This window comes from Gymnoscopelus braueri (genome assembly GCF_963280865.1).
Source record: "Gymnoscopelus braueri genome assembly, chromosome: 1".
NCBI lineage: Eukaryota > Metazoa > Chordata > Actinopteri > Myctophiformes > Myctophidae > Gymnoscopelus > Gymnoscopelus braueri.
Genome location: NC_137603.1, coordinates 18,112,624 through 18,126,204, shown reverse-complemented (window position 1 = coordinate 18,126,204; position 13,581 = coordinate 18,112,624). Strand labels below are relative to the sequence as shown.

The 13,581-nt window shown below is 43.3% G+C and overlaps 1 protein-coding gene across 1 annotated transcript in view; it reads left to right on the top strand.

Annotated features, from left to right (window-relative positions):
- The window catches only part of cUnh15orf48 (chromosome Un C15orf48 homolog), a 70,028-nt gene that overhangs the window by 43,635 nt on the left and 12,812 nt on the right, over positions 1–13,581 (top strand). The window lies entirely within an intron of this gene.

Genomic DNA, 13,581 nt, shown 5'->3' with positions numbered 1-13,581 from the left:
GAGTACACTGTAGAGCAAAAAGGAGCCATTGAAAAACGGTTAATTTGCACATTAAAACTATAAATTAAGCATTTAAACGAAGCTACAACACATATTATGTTTCTGTGTAACAAAAACGGTTTTTAAAACATTAATAATTTATCTAAATGGATAAATGGTCAGAAAAGGTCAGAAAAGTGCCGTGTAGGGGACACCTCCCCTACAACGCCACACTCTCGGATAAGCCCGAGAGGTGTAAAAAAAAGTGTGGCGTGGACCGTCCAGTGAGGTCAGAGGTCAGAAAAGTGCCGTTTTCAGACAACAGTGGACACTGGACAGGCGCCGGCGGACGCTGCCAACACTTCTGACATACGCACGCGTGCGGGGACACCTCCCCTACAACGCCACACTCCCGCTAAGCCAAACAGGTGTATTTTGAAAAGTGGCGGGCCGTCCAATGAGGTCAGGGGTCAGAAAAGGGCCATTTTCAGTGCATAGCCTTTACAAGAGGGCTGACACGAGACAGCTATTTGCCGTGGCACTTGTGACATACGCACGAGGTTTATCATACCTGCCATTCCATCTGTACTTTAATTTTATTTCTGTTATCTATAATTTTATTTCTTCTTCATTACATCATTATTGTTACTTGTTACTGACATATTTTGTTTGGTTGTGTTAGCACAGTCTCTGTAGAAACAGGTCTCAACATTTCACTGCTTGTACCTGTATTGAGTAAGTGACAAATAAATCCCTCTTGATTCTTGTTCAGATTAGTTCCAGAGTTCTCTTTGAAAATGTCACACAATTTGAAATGGCTCCACATCCATTGCCTGATTGATATTAAGCTGGTAGGTACACATGATGTGATAGACATGCCACTAAAAGTATGCACTTAAAAGTTTATTTTCATTCATTATTTATATTCTTTATAATTGTGAATGTAAAAAATTGTGGGGTTCTGCTATAGTCACTTACAAAACGTATACACTATTTCAACATTAAATGATGGTGTTGTTTACTGGAGTCAAACTGGGTTTGTGTCAAATATACTGCAGTTCCCGCATTGGTTTATATAGTAGGCCTAATACCTATCACCGTCCTTTGACTTTATTTGAGCAAGATTGTTACTTGAGTCAGCGTTTAATAGCCTACAGCCAGCAATTGTTTCTAATTATGACAAGCACAATAACTGCGAGTCTGTTGATATGGACAAGCCTTGCTTCTATTTCAGTTTCCCAGTTTGACATCAGTATAAAATTTCAAGACCATTAATAAAGGCACACACCAACATCTCGTTCTGTGTCTCTCTCCGTTCCTGAGATAAGACTGATGTAACATTGACTGTGACCATGATTGTGCCATTTATCTAGGGCAGCCTGGAGATTTCTACCAAGTTCCAGCACTTCTGAGGTACGCACGCGTTCGGGGAGACCCCCTCTACTCCGCCACACTCTCCGCTAAGCAGCACAGGTGAAAAAAGTGGTCGACAATCTCTTCAGAATAAGAGTACCCTCTACAGTAAAAAGAAGCCATTGAAAACCATTGAAAAACGGTTCATTTGCACATTAAAACTATAAATTAAGCATTTAAACGAAGCTATACAACACATATTATGTTTCTGTGTAACAAAAACGGATTTAAAACATTAATAATTTATCTAAATGGATAAATGCTGTTCAAAGGAGTGCATAGCCTATACAAATTCGACACTGGACCGGAGACAATTCTTGGTGCCAGCACTTCTGAGGTACGCACGCGTTTGGGGAGACCCCCTCTACAATGCCAGACTCTCCGCTAAGCGGCACAGGTGTAGAAAAAAGCGTGGCGGACCGTCCAGTGAGGTCAGGGGTCAGAAAAGGGCCGTTTTCAGACAATAGTGGACGCTGGACAGGAGACGGTTCTTGGTGCCAGCACTTCTGAGGCACGCACGCGTTCGGGGAGACCCCCTCTACAACGCCACACATTGTCGTATAATGCCTTGTTTTTGTACAACTCTTTTTCCACTTTGATGATTCACAAGATGAACACACACACACACACACGCACACACGCACGCACGCACGCACGCACACGCACGCACGCACAGTATCTGGGGGAGAGAGACAGGCAAGAACAGGAAACAAGAAAAAACAACAACAATACAGCTGTAACAATGTACAATTATGTCTGACTTAAAGGAGAATTCCGGACAAATTGAGTGTTGTCTTTGATGTCTCGTTACTCACCTACCGACGTAAAAAGTGGCGTTCTTTTTTTTCCATAGATTCCCCTGTCGTAATTTTTTAAACCCCCTCCGTTGTCATAATGGGAGCGCGTGGGTTAGGGAAATTCGTCTATTATAACCGATGCAAAGTTATTTTTTTCTCTACTACGATTCATTGTAGAGTCTCATGATAGTCAAACATGCGCTGAAACTTCCTGCGAGGCTACCGTTAATGGCGAACGATTTAACACTGGATGCTTGTTTCTTTCCAGAACCTGGCAACTCGTGTTGCCAGGCGTGGGTTGCCAGGTAACCCACGCGCTCCCATTATGACAACGGAGGGGGTTTAAAAAATGACGACAGGGGAATCTATGGAAAAAAAGAACGCCACTTTTTACGTCGGTAGGTGAGTAACGAGACATCAAAGACAACACTTAATTTGTCCGGAATTCTCCTTTAACACATCAAGCTCATACAGTACTGCTCATAATCATTACCATCTACATTAGTGAAGCAATACTGGAAGATTGATGATGTAGCTTGTGATCTATCTTTCTTTCTTTATCTAACAGCATTTACATTGTTTTTTAAAGTCAAACCACAAATAAAAACAAGCAGGGCTAACTGTCTGAGGGACAGCAACATTTCTCAGAGGTCTTTTAAAGCTAATTCTGTCCAGTTGTAAAGGTTTTTGTGGGTCGCTCCAGTCTCTAGCTGCAGCAGGCTGGAATGATGACTCACTGAATGAAGAACGTTTTTGTGGTGTACACAGCAGACGAGGTATGCACCAGATGACACACATAAAGTGGGGCAAACTGAGAAGAGTCTTGTACGAACATGAAGCAATTAATGTGTCTAAGATGACGAGTTTACAGAGGAGTATAGAGTGCAGTGGTGTGTTCTAAAAGGAGCATATTTAACAAATCAGATAGTAATAATTCAAGAACTGCCTGTCTAGCCAGATACCCAAATACTTGTATGTACAGTAAAATACTTCTACCTGTAATGCCTTACTGACTTATTATAACCAATGTGAAAACATGAGCATACAGTTTTAACACCACTTTCATCATTGCACTTTGCAGATGCAAAGCAATAACACACAAAAAGTACTCTATACTAAATGATAATTATATTAAAAAAGAGATATCAATGTTTGGGTTAATGCTATGGTGACCTTTGAAGTTGCTACAGTTAGAAAGTGTCAGGCAGCAAAATCCCTGAGTGAGTGATGTGTTAGTTTAGTGACATTGAATACTCACAGTGCACGGCCAGGCCTATATGATCACAACCAGCAGCATTTAGACACATCCTCAGACACAGAGCAACAACTCTGAGAGGCGTTCGCACTGTTTTAGAGCGCTGTCCTGCAACTGAAAGTACAGTTACTACTGTATGTGTGCACAGAGCGAGCGACACAAAACAAGACTAACGTTTGACTTTTTCACATCAAGGAATTATACTGAACTGACCTAAATATACACTTTTATAAATTCATTCAGACTGATATTTTCTTGTGTAACAGGAAAGACAATGCCTTGTTGCCTTTGAACAATAAAATGGTTACACACACACACACACACACACACACACACACACACACACACACACACACACACACACACACACACACACACACACACACACACACACACACACACACACACACACACACACACACACAAACACACAAACACACAAACACACACACTATACTTCTCTGTGCTTAAATGTGGCCTCTTAGAATTAACCCCTGACACATCAAGCACATACTACTCATAGTCATCATCACCTTCTTTACGTAACTGATACAACACTGGACTGGTTGATGTTATGTAGCTTGTAATGTTAATAGCAGCATTTACAGTTCTTTTCGTTTTCTTTTCTTAATCTAACAGCATTTAATTTTTGTGACGTGAAGTATTCTATAAATCTATTGCTAAATTAGATAAACCAATCATTTAAAAGGATCACCATGGCAATCAGATTGAGCAGGGTGTGTCAAGCAGAGACCTTATAATACACACACATACAGTGTGTCTGTGTGTGTGACTACAGTATGTACGCACACATGCATGCACACACATATAATTAATGAATGCTTGCACACATTCAGCATATACACACATCTGATCTGCATCATTTGAATGCTTTATATCAAGTGCCTCAGACAAATCTACATAAACTATATTATAGTTCCCATTTTCTGGAAGGACTAGAAGAGCTTGAATCGTGTGATTATTTGTTAGTTGGCACTATTCAAGGAACTAGACACGTCGCAATTCTGGGAAAGTGTGGTTGCGCCGACGCCAGTAGCAGGTCGCGGCCGCTGGGACTCGAGGGATACGCCGGGAGGAGTAGCCTACCGACGTTTCGTTCGTGATTTCTGGCATTTTCGGTAAAACGGGCCCCTCCCACTAACTTTGGAAACCATTTACGGACGAACGGTAAAGACTATCAAAATGCCGTTTTGGGCCCAGAGATCATTGATTCTTGTGAAATTTGGACAAAATATGTGGGAGGAGGAGCTGAAAGTGTGTTTTGATGAAAATTCTAAATGGCGGAAAATCTATCCTGACGCAAATGGGCGTTGACCCAAGGGATCTAGGGAAAAAAAGATTTTTATTTTACGACCTACGGTGAAGCCGGTCATTTTGACATATGGCACTAAATTGAGGGAAAAAAACTGTGGGAGGAGTAGCGCGGCAAAATAGGTGGAATATTTTTTTCACTAGAACATATTCTTACTCCCAACTCATCAAATACAAACTCAAGGTCACTTTCCAAAACCACCGTTACTCTCTCTACATCTTTACTTGGCTGGAAGCGGTGCCCCAACCCGAGATACTATAGCAGCCAATCCTGCCTGTGTCAGTATATGGGGGAAAGCTGCCCGTTTCCTCATGCAGTTCAGTCCAATGAACAGAGGAACTGTCTTCAGCCAATCAAAATGTTGCATTTGCAACTGAACTGCCTGAACAGAGCTTTTCAGGAAGTGAGCTATCGTGCAGTTGAGGCCAGGTTCTCCCTCAGTGGCGTTTAGTTTAGTGGATGTAATATGATCTCATAGGCATTCTGTCACAGAGCCATGGAACACACAAAACAACACGTTTGTGTAACAAGTGAAACTTGCAACTAATAGGCTACTAATAAACATTTTGAATGAATCGACTCAATATACATAATTATATTATACTACATGGGTGTTTAAATGTGATGCTGTGGTTTGTATATCGTACTACTAAGGGCGTGTAGATGATGATGTTGTGGAATTTCTATAGAAGTGGATTGCGTCACCACTGGGCCAGCGTCAAAACACACCAGTGACTAGAGGGCATTGGTGACGCCTGGTCATGTAACCAAGCTACCATATTGGATGAGTTCCAAGTGAGAATGTGTTGCCAGTGACATGGGGACCCTAGTGGTCAGACTTTGTACTCACAGTACATTAACAATGGGCCCCTGGTAGGCAGTAAAGGTCCCCTGGTCAGTGGCCCCATCTGACACTGACTGTAAATACAGGCCTAAGGAAAAACAAAACACTTGTTTAGAACCGTCCGTGAAGAATATAAAATACAATACAGGCTATGAATGTTTCTCAAACTCTCTAAAAAACAATGATTTTCAAATACTGAACATACATTAGGCTATTTTATTCTACATAACGTGTCCTGATGTGACCTTTGCTTTGATGTGTGCACTGAGCTGAGAGCAGCACCTCCATCTGTTTCCACTTTGAGAGGAAAGAGGGAAATGGATAAACTGACATCCATGCTCCACAACGCAGTGTGTTGAGAGAGGATGTTGTATTGTGTTATCATCCTCTCTCAACCCACTGCTGTTGTGAAGCATGGATGTCAGTTTATCCAAGTCATGAGCTAGATAAATATTGGTCTGTACACTGTGTAACCTGACTCCGTCAAATGGAAGAAGCTTGCGACACACATTTAGTTTCACAGCCTACTTCCATCTGAGACTCCGGTAGCAGAATCGATGACAAACAGCGTTTCATTTTTTCAAGATACTTGGCAGGTGATTGGATGATCCCGCCCCTAGCAGCCGCTGATTGGTTCGCAAACGCAGCGACCAGGCAGCTCTACTCCCTGTGCAATCCCAGACTCCTTCCTGAAATCAAATGCAAATGAGATTTCCGGAGGGAGGGGGGTTTACCAGGCTATACACTGTGTGCTTGAGACACAGCTTCACATTTTATCAACACTCACACAAACACTAGTTATTCAAATTACACTCATAAGTGTGTAGCCTACACCATTGTAATTTGTATCTAATAAAACATGAAATGACTTAAATATATTCATTAGTTTTTCTAAGAATGAATGTGACCCCCTTTTCAATGTGCCCCAGTGATCAAGCCCATGTTGTGTGAGTTAGCCCATAACATAAGATTGTTGTGTTGTGAAATGTTCATGTCATTCAGTTGACAGTAAAACAATCTGTTCTGTCTTCACATTTTGTCCAAGGGGATGATTTGTCCATTTGTACCCTCTCAGAGTTATGGTGGTCCTTAATTTTTCGGTTCTAAATGTGATGGAACCGATTCCGGTTCCTCAATGTTGGATCCGGTTCCTCCGCGGATCCCAACCCTAGTGATGACCAACTCACTCCAGAGTCCAAAGAAAAGACGTATCTGTACGGTTTTGTACCAATTCACCACACTTCTGTTTGGAGAGTTTGGGCTCATGTTTCAGTGCCTCATGACAACATGCCAATGATAATTCCTTGTGGTTCTAGTTTTTTTTCTGTGTGTGTGGCTCGCCTGTTGGAGATCTCTGCGTGTGTGTGTGTGTGTGTGTGTGTGTGTGTGTGTGTGTGTGTGTGTGTGTGTGTGTGTGTGTGTGTGTGTGTGTGTGTGTGTGTGTGTGGAGAGAGCTGCTGTGAAGCCTCCTCTCAGCAGACAGGTGATGACATGATGGAAGGATGGGACCTAAACACATGGAAGAACAACATAGAGAGAGACAGAGGGATTCAAACCTGTGACATAACCATAAGTTGTTGTGTGTCTACATATGGTACACTAGATCAGCCACCAGGACAAGGTCACAAACTCAAAGCAGCAGTTCAGTGAACATAGGAAGTGAATAGAAACAGTTTGTAATGAAACCTGGTTTCATTACAATCTTAATCTCAGATTTACCTATTTATTGTAGAGGAATTATAAGTAGAACACTTGATATGACACATCAGATGGATGGATAAGATCAATTCATAAACACCTCTAACTGACTTTATTTTGCTTTATTTAACAGTAACAACTTGTATCTGACTTCCATCTAGTGGTCACATGCCTCATTGCCTGAATTCAAACAACTTTCTCAGTGGTACAGTTCAAAATGGCTGCCGTCCAGTGCATCCTAGAATAACTGGACACACCTAGTCTATCTGATTTTTGTTTGTTAGTCAAAGTCCAGGGTTACAAAATGTGCCTTATTATTCCAAGGCAGGACATTTGCGTTATAGCAATAAAGTGCAGAGTCAAACATATGTTAGTGATGTGCTGTGCAATCCCATACCTACAGGGCCAGCAGGTTTATGATGGGTTAGGGTTGGTCAATCTTTCAGGGTGTATTTCTCAATGACCAGCTCACTATTCAATATTCCTTCTGGGTTGTATTTATATTATTTTAATACTTATACGCACAGTCATACAATTTGAGAGGTACGCATACTGTAGGTCTGCTGGTGACAAAATGTACTTCATATGACTCTAGTAGTGTACCCTTTTCCTAAGCACAACAGTGTTCTGCTGTCATCTACGGGAGTGACGTCACCATAAAGGACATTTATGCAGGATCCATTTCCTGAAGAAGAATGTATGTAACAGGACCTCTGGGATATTAAAAGCAATGTCATGTGTTTTCAGAAGTTTGATACATGTGACAAGAGCCTTTAGAAACTTACGGTGTCTGATTTGATTATTTTGTTCCCTTTGCAGGTTGTTTAATGTGCCTGAACAGGTTGGACACGTTCTGATAGGGTCTTATGTCAACATTACATGTATTAGAAAGAGCAGAGAGGGTAGATCTGTACATGTGATCTCCAGACTGCACACATCCTGGTAGGTAGAACGTACCTGGGTCTTCACATTTACACTACGAGAGAGAGAGAGAGAGAGAGAGAGATTCAGACTCACTGTAACAGGTACAATGTATTGTATATGGGTGAGCTTGCAATTTAGGCATTTAGCAGATGCTCTTAATCCAGAGCGATTTACAGTAAGCAAGGAAAACACACGGTAATCTAGGATCATAAGTAAACATATCATCAGTCTAAACAGCATAATATCAACAATGAGTCAGACTCAGTGTCAGAACGTATTTTATGTGAGCAACTCCACAAAGTTTATCCTAGCAGTTGTATATCGTTGCTGTAGGGCAGAAACCTCTTATCTCCATATTTCAACTTTTTTGGGGAATTTATTTCCTACGTCATTCTACAGTGTCACACAAAAGTAGTAAAAATAGCCGATCTACAAGCCAAAACACATTGCGTTCTGCTATTTGTGCTAATTTTGAATTCTGAAAGTAACAGTCTTGGACATATGAGGTTTCCACCCAACAGCGATGATATGTGGAATTAATCAAGACTGAGCAACTGCATGGCCTATTTCTAAACTAAGATGTACAGATCATTTCCAAACAAGCTGCCAGAGATGAGCATGGAGTGTATGTACTTCTCCTCCCTGCCTGTGAGCTCTCCTGACAGCTGCTGGCTTTGAGCCTCTCTGCACAGTGGAGCTCTCACTGCAAGGCAACAATGTGTTGCATGGAGACACGTTGATGGCTTGTAGATCAATGTGGAACACCAGACGACTCATAGAGATCTGTTCTCCATTCAACACAGAAGACTTTCCTTTGTGCTTCCTTAATAAATAGACTTAATAGACTACACTACATACTACGACTGCAAAACAAGAACCAGAAGCGAGGTGAACCCGCCTGCCTCCCTCCCCAACGAACTGAACACTTTCTACGGCCGGTTTGAGATCAGCCCCAACCGCGGCAGCCAAGCGGGGCCATCAGCAGCACCAGCAGAGGAGAACCCTCTAACCATCTCGGAGAGAGAAGTGCGTACAGCCTTCGCACGGGTCAACATCCACAAGGCAGCCGGACCTGATGGGATTCCAGGCCGGGTCCTTAAGGCATGTGCAGACCAGCTGGCGGGTGTCTTCGCTGACATCTTTAACCTCTCCCTCTCCCAGGCTGTGGTCCCTGCAGGGTTCAAAATGTCAACCATTGTGCCCATTCCCAAAAAGGCCAAAGTGACATGCCTGAACGACTGGAGACCTGTCGCTCTCACCCCGATCGTCAGCAAGTGCTTCGAGAAACTGGTGAGGGAATACATCAGCTCCACGCTACCTGCCTCGCTGGATCCGTGGCAGTATGCATACCGCAAAAACAGATCCACCGACGACGCTATTGCCATGGCTCTCCACACCGTCCTCTCGCACATGGACAACAAGCTGCTGAAGGACAAATATGTACGTATGCTGTTCGTGGACTACAGCTCAGCATTCAACACCATTGTCCCAGCAATACTTGACAAAAAGCTCAGAGACCTAGGGCTACACCCAAGCATGTGCGACTGGATACAGGACTTCTTGTCCAACCGACATCAGGTGGTGAGAATGGGCAGCATCACATCCGACCCCCTGACCCTCAACACCGGAGCACCCCAGGGATGCGTGCTGAGCCCTCTCCTCTACTCCCTGTACACGTATGACTGCACAGCCACACATGTCTCCAACACCATCATAAAGTACGCGGACGACACGACAGTGATAGGCCGAATCGTCAACAACGACGAGTCTGACTATAGAGAGGAGATCAACTCACTGGCACGCTGGTGCAGGGAGAACAACCTCTCTCTTAACGTCGACAAGACCAAAGAACTGATCGTGGACTTCAGGAGGCCGCGGAGAGACCATGCGCCCATCCTCATCGACGGTGCTGCAGTGGAAAGGGTCAGCGAGTTCAAGTTCCTCGGAGTACACATCGAGGAGGACCTCAAATGGGAGACGCACACCACACACGTGAGGAAAAAGGCTCAGCAGCGACTGTACTGGCTCCGCCGCCTGAAGAAGCTCGGAGTAGGACGTCGCATCCTCAGGCTGTATTACAACAGTTCGGTTGAAGGCATCCTAACAGGCTGTGTCACGGCCTGGTACGGGAACTGCACTGCCCGAGAAAAGATCAGCCTACAGCGAGTAGTGCGATCGGCAGAGCGGATAATGGGAATCGAGCTCCCAGCGCTCCAGGAACTGTACAAAAAGCGGTGCGTGGTCAAAGCCAAGCGCATCATCAAGGACAAGCACCACCCAAGTCACAGACTGTTCAAACCCCTACAACGACCGCGACCGGGCAAGGGGCTCTACCGCAGTATCAAGAGTTCCACCACCAGGTACTGGTGTAGTTTTAATCCGGCTGCTGTCAGGATGCTGAATGAGGCATAAGCCTTGCTCAGCAGCCTGACAGCAGGCGGTGCAAAACCTTTCTGGCTCTTCCTGAACACACCTGTGGATTATACCAGGGACAATGACTTGGACTTAGCTCCCCCTCGAACACACCTGTGGACACCTGTGGACTACACCAGGTACAAATGACTTTTTTGCTGCACTCCCTCATGGAGCTACTTGCGGATTATACTAGGGTCAGTCCACCCTAGGTGGACACGCACTGACCTTTTGCACCTTAATCCCATGTATAACGCACTGACTTTTTTGTCTTTTTATTGTGCTTTTTTTTTTTTTCTCTAAGCACCTTAACGTCCATATGTATATCATGCACAGTATAAGTATAACATGCACAGTATACATACATTGCTGCTATGCTCAGGCACCTTAGTTTTTTATTATCTCAGGTACTTTGTAAATATGTAGATAACTTGTCTGGCCTTCTGTTGCTCTCTTGTTTTGATCTCCTTCCCACTTGCCCCCCACCCCTCTTCTTCTCCCCCCCCCCTCTTCTTTCTATGGAAATTAACGTTGCGATGGGAACGATGTACAAAAACGAATTTCACCCACTTCTTTACCTTGTAAACCTGTGATGTGACAATAAAACTGATTCTGATTCTGACTTGCTACTTGTATGACGATGCTGTTCCAATTGTGGTGTTAGAGAGCCACCTTGTGGTCAATTTGAGCACCAACATTTCTTCTTTGCATAGTCACTCAAACCATGGCCCTCATTTATCAACGCGGTGCAGACCAAATAACGTACGGCGAGATCACCGCACCTTTCGGCATTTATCAATATATCCTAACGTTGGATTCATCCTACAGTAGGCTGAGATCTCACGTCTGGTACAGAGCAGTTGTTGACGTTGGCTGCGCCCGTTTATTCCATCCTAGACCTGCGGAGAAGCATTGTCTGACTGTCTGACAGGCATCTAGACACATAATCCACTCCTAAATGTATATCTACACTAATAAATAATCCCTGTGAAAATATAACATTTTATAAAGTAATTTAAACAAACTGCTTTAACAGTCGTTCAGATAAGATTGCAGATCTGGCTGCATTGAAAATAGCAGATCTACAAAACTCACAAGCCAGCGTTGCATTGCGACGCGTTGTGAGCTTGTAGATCTGCTATTTTCAAAATATACGAGGCTTCTGCGAGGGCACTTTCGGGAGTTTAGACCGGTGCAGCGGCGCTGCTGTTATATTTTCATGACCACCGGGCACCGGGAGATCAGACATTTAACCCATGGTCCAACACACACCAGCCTTCAGGATACAGCTGAATGGAGATGCTGTCTGGTTTCTGTATCTTGTCCTGGATGTCCATCTCCTCCAGCCAGGAGAAAGCGCACTCCAGGTCATATCTTCATCAGTGCCGTCCTCTTCCTCATCTGCGGTCTTTAACCTCAGTCAACTCAGAGAGCCTGGAAGATATGAGAAAGAAATGAGAAACAAAAAATGAGAAACAAATAGAATAATCCCCTTTAAGTGTCTCCTATAGTGTTTTAACCCATTAAGACCTGAGACCGATTCTACAAAATGCCTTCTAAATCCTAATGTCCTAAATGTCTGTGGTTCTCAAACATTTTCATGTCAAGGACCCCCAAAATTATATGTATTTGGCCGCGGACCCCGATCTCAAAATATTTTGCTCCAGGGACCCCCAGAAGCAAATATTTGAGTTACAAATGTTCACTTTAAAATATATATATTCAATGATTTGCACACATTTTCACGATTTTTCAAAAATAGCAGATATACAAGCTCATAGCGCGGCACCGAGCTATGAGCTTGTATATCTGCTATTTTTGAATAGTCAAAGAAATCTAAAATGGGTTAATGATTGGACACACAACCATGCAGGGACTGAACTCAATACCTGAAGGTATTGCAGCAAGGTATAGTGAGACCCCCTTCAAGGCCTGATCCAACCCTACAACCCTTCCTGCCCTCTTAGATCAACTAACACAGGAAAGCTGTATGAGCCTTCCCTAACACACCCTGGACAACGCTCCACACGGCCTAGACTCTTCTCCCTCCTGGCTCCTAAACTGTGGAATAAACTCCCCATTGCAGTCAGAACTGCAGACTAACTTCAAATGTTCCGCAGTAATCTGAAGACTCACCTCTTCAGACTCAACCTCAACCCACTAGATCTTCTCTCCACCTGTACACCTTCTTTCTGCCTTTTATTTCAACTGATGCTATAGCCATTGACCAAAATCTGGCTATTATGCAGACACATCTTGGTCACTTGTTCAGATGTTTTGGTTTCTGGGATTAGTTTTTCTCAATCACAAATGTTAATGTTATTTAGATGCATGATGCATGATGCATGATGTTTGCTAGGTTTAGTCTTTTATCTGGTATCCTAGTTTCTTTGAGGCACTACACTATTCTTCTTACCTTGTGTATTGACTAGAGTTCATGCTTACTCTGCTTATTTCGATCTCACACTCGTAAGTTGCTCTGGATAAAAGTTGTCATTGATGTCATTACTTCTGTGTCAGTGACAGACCGGGTGCTTTCTGCACCAGGAGTATAGAAGGGCAAAGCTAATAAAACCCCATATAAATCTCAAATGTTTATAAGAACTAGATTTTAGGCAGGGTGGTATATTTACAGAATCTACCAAACACTTATCTAGTCCGCCTAACACTAACTGGCTGCGGTTACATGGACAGTTTTATTACGGCTTTTTACGAAACTCTGCCATATGGTAGATGGTCATGAAAAACGATCAAGAAATAATTCTCACAATCTTTCGTCCAAAGGTGGCGCTATAGCACTCAATTGAAAAATGCCAACTTTGAACAGGTACAACTCATGCCCTGTTTGACCTACAGCCATGAAACTTCGATACACATATGCGTCTCTTCATGCTGAACAACTATTCTTTTGCCCTTTGCAAAAATG